Raw genomic sequence first — 7,238 nt, forward strand, 5'->3', positions numbered from 1 at the left:
TCACTTTTCTTCTCATATCTATAGTACACAAATATGTAGAGTAGTAAAGACCACGCAAGACATGCTTGGCTGTAGTTTCTTTTCATGATCTTGTGAAAGAGACTACTCTTTGTAAAAGCAAGGGATCTGTCCACCTTGTTTGGTTATTGTACGTAAAAAGAATTTTCTTATACAGAAGAAAGGAGGAGCCTGGAGAACTAAATTAATCGAGGAGAGTAGCCTTTTGTTACTAGCTTTTGTATGATAGTTTTGTCATGCATGAACAGAAATAGTGGTGCTGCCATAATTTTTACCAAAAGAGAGTATAAAATATAAATAAATAAATAAATACACAAATAAATTAAATAAAATTTTGCATATACTACATATACATAAAACATAATTTTAATCAAAAATAAATATTATAATGTTTCATCAGTAAGACTTAGGATAAATTCCTTGATCCTACTTTGACTCCGTCCCAAATAGGCACAGCGGACAGTGATAGTGGCCAGTGGGGTTATACTTACTATAAGAATATCAAGAATGATTTAATCATTCCAAAGCGAAAGAAAAAGGGAACCAACTTTCCATAACTTCCTCTCCACTTTTTGTATTGCACTGCACACTCTGCATTGCATTGCATTGAATTCTCACGTCCATAAAAAAGAGAGAATAGAATATACCTTTCTCTCTTCTGCAACAATGTGGACGCTCCCATATACATTTTAAATCATATAATATGTTCCCTTTGCATTTCAGTAGGACAGTAAGTCCCAAAAAAAATGAAATGTCCCACTACATATTCTGTTTTATTTATTTTTAATGTGCAACCATTTCATATAGTATGAGTTTTATTATTTTTCATCTAACACTAATATCTGAGTAATTTTATCTAATAAAACATAAGAAAATGAAAACATTAATATATTTCTGCTAAAATTTAATTCCTGATTTTCTGCTCCCCTATTTGAATTTACGTAACTTTTTTTTTTTGTTATCCTGTCTTGAAAGAATTCTATACTTTTTAGACTTATCAGTACTCCAATTCTTAATTTCAATACTTTGCTTGATATGTCTAAAAATGCACTATTTAAAAGTCATTTTGATATTGTTGTACACATTTCAAGCTTATATCATAAATTCCAAATATTTCAGTTAATTTTTAAAAATTTGTGCCAAAATATATTCAGACACATAGGCACACTCTTTTGGGTGAATCTTCACAATTTTGTCATGTGGCATGGTAGGACTTGTTAAATCCAATTGAGCTTATTCTAAAATTGTTCAACTAATAGTTTAATTTCTTCAACTCTTTATCTCTGTCATCTATGAGCAGTTAGCAGGCACGCTTTGAGCTACTCAAAGCACACATGCAAAAGAAAATTTCGAACAATGAGAAGACAGTACAATTCTAACATTTAGTTTAATGTTTTCTTTGAGTACATAATTATATATCACTAGGTGTATATATACAAGGTGGTAATGCTAAAGGCAGGTCCAACCTTTTGGTATCGAATTCACGTGAACTCAGAACTTTTAAATAGAATATAAATTATATATAAAAAATTATAGGAAATTCAACTGAAAAATAGTAGTCGTCCGTCTTAAATGATACATAAAACATAAATTGCTAAAAATTGTAATAAGGGTAGAAATAAATTTATAATTTAAAATTATAATAAATGAAAAGCTAAAGATCCTAAATTTTGAATTTATAAAATTGAATCTTAATTTGCTTCTGATTAATACTACGAGAAGTATATATAGTACACAAGGTCAAGAATCTATAAAAGTTGTAATGAGGGTAGATATAAATTTATAATTTCAAAATATAATAAATGCAAAGCTAAAAATCTTAAAAATTAAATTTATAAAATTGAACTTTGAATTCGCTTCTTACTCCCTCCGTTTCAAAATAAGTGAATTGTTGAGGTATTTATTAGTGTTTTAAAATAAGTGAACCATTGAATTTTTTTCAAATTTATCCTCATGATTTGACTATCAATTAACCTTTGAAAAGGTATTATAAGATCAATCTTTTTTTTAGAGGTAAAAATAAAAATTTATATTAAATTTATATCTTTAATATTTTTTTCTTAATCTATATGTCAAATTATAACAATTCATTTATTATAAAATATAGGGAGTACCAACAAAAGTATATATAGTACATAAGGTCAACAATTTATACCCGTAACCCTCTGAATAAATTAAGGCAGGGCAGGCAGGCAGGCATCCTTTGCATGTCATGTCACCAAACCCTAAATATTCCATTTCTTTCTAACTTGTATTACATTACTTATTAGGAGTACTATTTCTACTTTGTTTTCTTCTGCTACCCCACTTGCCATCATTACCTCAACCTCATCATTCCAAATTCCTTTTTCTTTTTAGGACGTGGTGGTGGGGATAGGGGACTGAAGCGAAAGGGAAAAAGAAAGGGGGAGGGTTTAGGGATTTACTTAAAAACTTTAATAGGATCATGACTTCAACTTCCTTAATTTCGGAATAAGTAAATTATTTAGATATTTATTAATATTTTAAAATAAATGTTATTAAATTTTTTTTTAAATTTATTCTTATGATTTGACAACCAGTTAACTTTTGAGAAGGTATTACAAAATTAACTTTTTCTTTTTAGATAAAAATAGAAAGTTGTATTAAATTTATATCTTTAATACTTACTCCTTAATCTGTGTGTCAAAATTTAATAATTCATTTATTATAAAATGGAGAAAATATTATTTTATATTGTTGGCTCTCTAATTTCTACAATTCTTTTGCACAAATACCTGCAAACTTTCTTACTTCTGATCATTATTAATTACATTTATTTACGAGTGATCATTATTTGTCTTACTACTACTTCGTTTGACTTGACATCCCTACTTTTTAACTTTCCCATTTTCCCCTTTTCCCAAATTCTAGAGTTCCTTATACTTATTTTGTCCGACTATCTGCTTATTTTACTTAACTTATAAGTTGATCAAAATAACTTATAAAAATAATTTGTAAGTTGATCAAAATAGTTTTAAAAAGTATTTGGTAAATTTTATAATTGCTTTAAAAAGTTAAAATAAATTTTTTTAACCTAAAAACAAAAAGTAACAAATCCTAGATTACTTTTTTTAGCTTATAATCTATTCACATTTGATCAAATAATTAACTTTTTTGCCCTTATAATTTTCATTTATTGGTGCCCTTATAATTTTCATTTATTGGTGTTCGATTGACGGAAAAGAAGATTTACTTGTCTGAATAAAAAGTTAACATTTCTCTTCACATAATCAAGTTAGTATAATTTGGTTTATTCCTTAGTGAACAATTAATGTGAAGAGAATAATTAGTGGACAATTAATTGGACAAAATATGTAACATTTCTCTTCACATTTATCTCAAATTATACCAAGGACAAAATATGTAACATTTCTCTTCACATAAGCAATTATACTAACTGTTGACCAATTATCACAATTGTCCAAATTCTATTTTATTTCTCTTGCCCATCTTTTTCAAACACAAACATTCAACAATTAAACTCTTAAAAAAATATTTTTTTAGCGCACAAATTAATAGTCATTCAAGAAAAAATTTTTAATATATATATATACCAATAATTTGGGGTTGTTCACAAATAGCGTGTGCGTACGGAATTTTTTATTCACTTAATCAGTGAAATAGTCATCATCATACCAATAGTATGGATTATCATCACTATCCACATATGAATAGTCATGAATAGACCATTGTTCTTGGACAAGATGATCTATAATTTTTTTCAAGAATTTTTTCTTGTAAATCTTTATTTAATTTCATCACCTTTAAAATAGTGATTAATGTTTTTCCATCTAAGAAAATAGTGTAATAACTCATTAGGAAGTATAAAGAACGTATTTATTTATTTTCGCCTTATATCTTTTTAATAGAAAAACCTGTGTGTTTTTAGAGCACGGTTTCTATCTAATGCTCTAACTAATAATATTTTAAACTTTTTAATTTCAGAATTAAGTGAAGCAGTTTTTAACCGATAGATTTGACAAAGATAATTTTGCAAATTCGTCATGTCTCCGTTAATTCAATCTATAATTGTTTTGGATTCCCAAAACCATTTTCTGAATTTCTTTAATCGTGGTTGTACCACTCTTATGATGATAGGAATAGATTGTTCATAATTTTATATTCCTTATAGGTACTTAGTAACACATAGTATGTATGAATGTATAAAGTAGATATGAAGACAAATTTTTCTTATGTTAATATTTTCTTGAAATGATAGAGTTTTGGTATATACCTTTCGACTTTCTTTCTATATTGTTTGTATCAACACCATAGTGTTTCTCCTTCCAGCTATGAAGAACTATTTAGCCTATTGCGATTCACTGTCTCAGGCTACTGTGTCGTCCTTCCTCCGTCAAGGCTGAAGATCACAACTTTCGTTTATCACCAACATAAAAGAATGACAAAAGATATAAAACAAACATTTTTATTTCATGAAGATATTACAACATAGGAAAAATCTTTAATCAAATCTTCCTTATACTTTTACACAAACTATTTGTTACTTTTTCCTTACGGGAGAAGTGTTTCTCACTCACTCGTATAGAAGATACCTAGCATTTTCTAAAAAAGAGATATTCAGAGAAATGTAGTCTGTCTTCTATGAGTTTCTATCTCTCCTTTTGTAGATACAAGGGGGGGTAGAATTACAATATTCAATTTTCTTTCAGGTCATCCTTCAGAAATTTTCTATTTATCTTTTGGTCCCTTATCATCTTAGCAGGATAAGATAAGACATAAGATTCTTCTTTCATCTGATTTGCTACTTTTTGGATCATGGGGTCCATCCTTCTTTATCATTTTGTCGTCTGGTGCCGACAATTATGTTGACGTAGATGTTTTTGCTTGCGTCTTTTCTTTCATTGCTAACTTCATCTTCACAGCTGTGGATTACATTTCTTTGGACATTGATGAGCTTTCGCCATCATTCTTTTTGAGATATTCATGTTCCAAAAATTTGCATGTCATATTCCAAGTTGCTGGAGTAGCTGAAAATTGGTGTGTTTTGAATTCAACAATTTTGTCCCTTAGGACTATTGATTTTGATTTTCCTTTGGTCATAAGGATCAGTGTGTATCCATGTTTAGTACCTTGTAATTTTCCTCATATTTATTTTTAAGGATGTGATACACGGCCTTCATCCTAAAGCTCTCCTGGTTTGGATTCATTTTTTATCAAAAATATGGAATCATTTTATCAACTCTTGTGGCGCTGATATTAAAGTCACTTAATTTTTTCACTGTTATATAATTAAAAGTGGAAAAATATAATTGATCATCTTGAGATTCCATTGCTATGCTGTAGAATCTACAATAGACTGCTTCCTCTTCAGCGTAATTTCTTATTGAACTAGTCAAATGTATTGGTAGTCCTTCTAGTTCAGATAGATTTGATTTGGAATAAACACGATTTAAGTAACCGAATTCAAATAATTTGGCTCTGAAATCAACCAATCCTCCCAGGAATATAGAAATCCTTGGATATAGGCTCTTCATTTCAATAACTCCAAAAGTTTTTCCACAGGTTTCTGGGAGATTGTATATTCTCTTTGTGGAAGTTATATATTCTTCTTTCATCGAATGAATTTTTTCTACCTGAAAAGAAATAAACTATTTTCCTGAAGAGAAGTTAGTCTTTTTTTCTTATTTCTCAAAGATTGTTTCAATTTTTACTAATTTTACTACTTCAGAGAAATTTCTCTGTGTTTGTGCTTGGCTTTTGGCTTTGTCTGAAGACTCGTTCATCGGCATATCCGTACTTACCGTCGAGATGTTTTTGGCACTAAGTGCTAATGGGACATCTCCTGCCACTTTGTTACCTTGGCTTTTGGCTTTGTCCGAGGACTCGGCCATCGGCATATCCAGGCTGCTTACTATCGAGATGCTTTTGGCACTAGGTATCAGTGGGACATCTCCTGCCACTTTGTTAGGGATGATTTGTCGTCCCTTGGTCTGGTTTCCAGATGCTCGCATAGGATTTGGAATTTTTCCATGTTTTGAGCTTGATCAGTGTTAAGCCGACTCAATTCAAATTGTTATTTCTTTGCCTTTTCAGATAAGGTTACAAATTCGTCTCAGATTTTGAATAGCATGTTGCTTTTCTCATTTATAGCATCATCAATGTTATTCATTTTCTTCCATATTTTATTGACCAGTACTTGAGTTCTATCATCCATATTGGACGTTTCTTGAAAGAAAACCTGCAAAAACATTGTCAGATCCTTTAACATTTTCAATTTTGAAAGAATAAAATGACAATAACACCTGTCATTTGTGTAACCTTCTGTATTTTGGATCTAAAGGTAGTTTATTAAACATCAGTCCTGATATTTGTGTATTGTCTGTTTTAACGACAAGTGGTCTTGGTAATAAAAATGTAGAAAAGTTTCGTATTTCTTTTATTACCGCTAATAATTATTTTTTATTTGTGGAATAGTTAACTTCAGCTTCGTTAAATATTCCACTAGTATATCTACAAATTTTATTTAAATCTGTTTGTAATAATGCTTCCCAATGATAGTCTGAAGCATCAATTTGTAAAACCAAATTATCTTCTGGTTCTGGTAATCTAAGCTTTGGTTGCCTAGCACATTCTTCCTTTAAGTTTTTAACACAAAGAGTATGTTTATTAGTCCATCCAAGTCGATTTAACTTTCGAATTAGTTTTTGCAAAGGATTTCTCTTCTTTGGAAGATTCGGAATAAATTCTCCTGCATAATTCAAACATCCAAGAAACTTTTGTATTTCTTGTTTTGTTGTTAGTTAGAAAATTCTGTTATTTTCTTAGAAATATGAGATTATAATTCTATTTCATTTTTTGAAATTATCATTCCTAAGAATTCTATTTCATTTTTGTTTATCTCTGCTTTCTTTTGACTAAAAAAAATTCCATTTTAACACAAATATTTTAAAATTCTTTCAAATGTGTTAAGTGTTCTTGGTAGTTTTCTGAGCAGACTAAAATATCATCTATGTAGACGATTAAAAAATTCTTTTAAGAAAATATTCTATCCATCTTTCTTTGAAAAATTTGTGGTGCATTCTTTAGTTCAAGCGGCATTACTAACCATTCGTAATGCCTATTATGAGTACTAAATGCTAGGATTGATTCCTCTGAAAGTTTAATTTGCCAAAGTCCACTTTTGCAATTAAATTTTGAAAAGTAGTTTTTTACTTTTGCAAGGTTAATTAAATTATTTT

General features: G+C 29.2%; 1 long non-coding RNA gene across 1 annotated transcript; it reads right to left on the bottom strand.

The window, feature by feature from the left end:
• Positions 1–286: 286 nt before the first annotated feature.
• LOC107876307 lies at positions 287–4,634 on the bottom strand. The gene is made up of 2 exons (XR_001676047.2): positions 4,274–4,634; positions 287–609 (listed from the first exon to the last, which is right to left on the bottom strand). It is a non-coding gene; the product is annotated as an uncharacterized LOC107876307 (long non-coding RNA).
• Between the last annotated feature and the right edge of the window lie 2,604 nt (positions 4,635–7,238).

This window comes from Capsicum annuum, chromosome 1, assembly GCF_002878395.1.
Source record: "Capsicum annuum cultivar UCD-10X-F1 chromosome 1, UCD10Xv1.1, whole genome shotgun sequence".
NCBI lineage: Eukaryota > Viridiplantae > Streptophyta > Magnoliopsida > Solanales > Solanaceae > Capsicum > Capsicum annuum.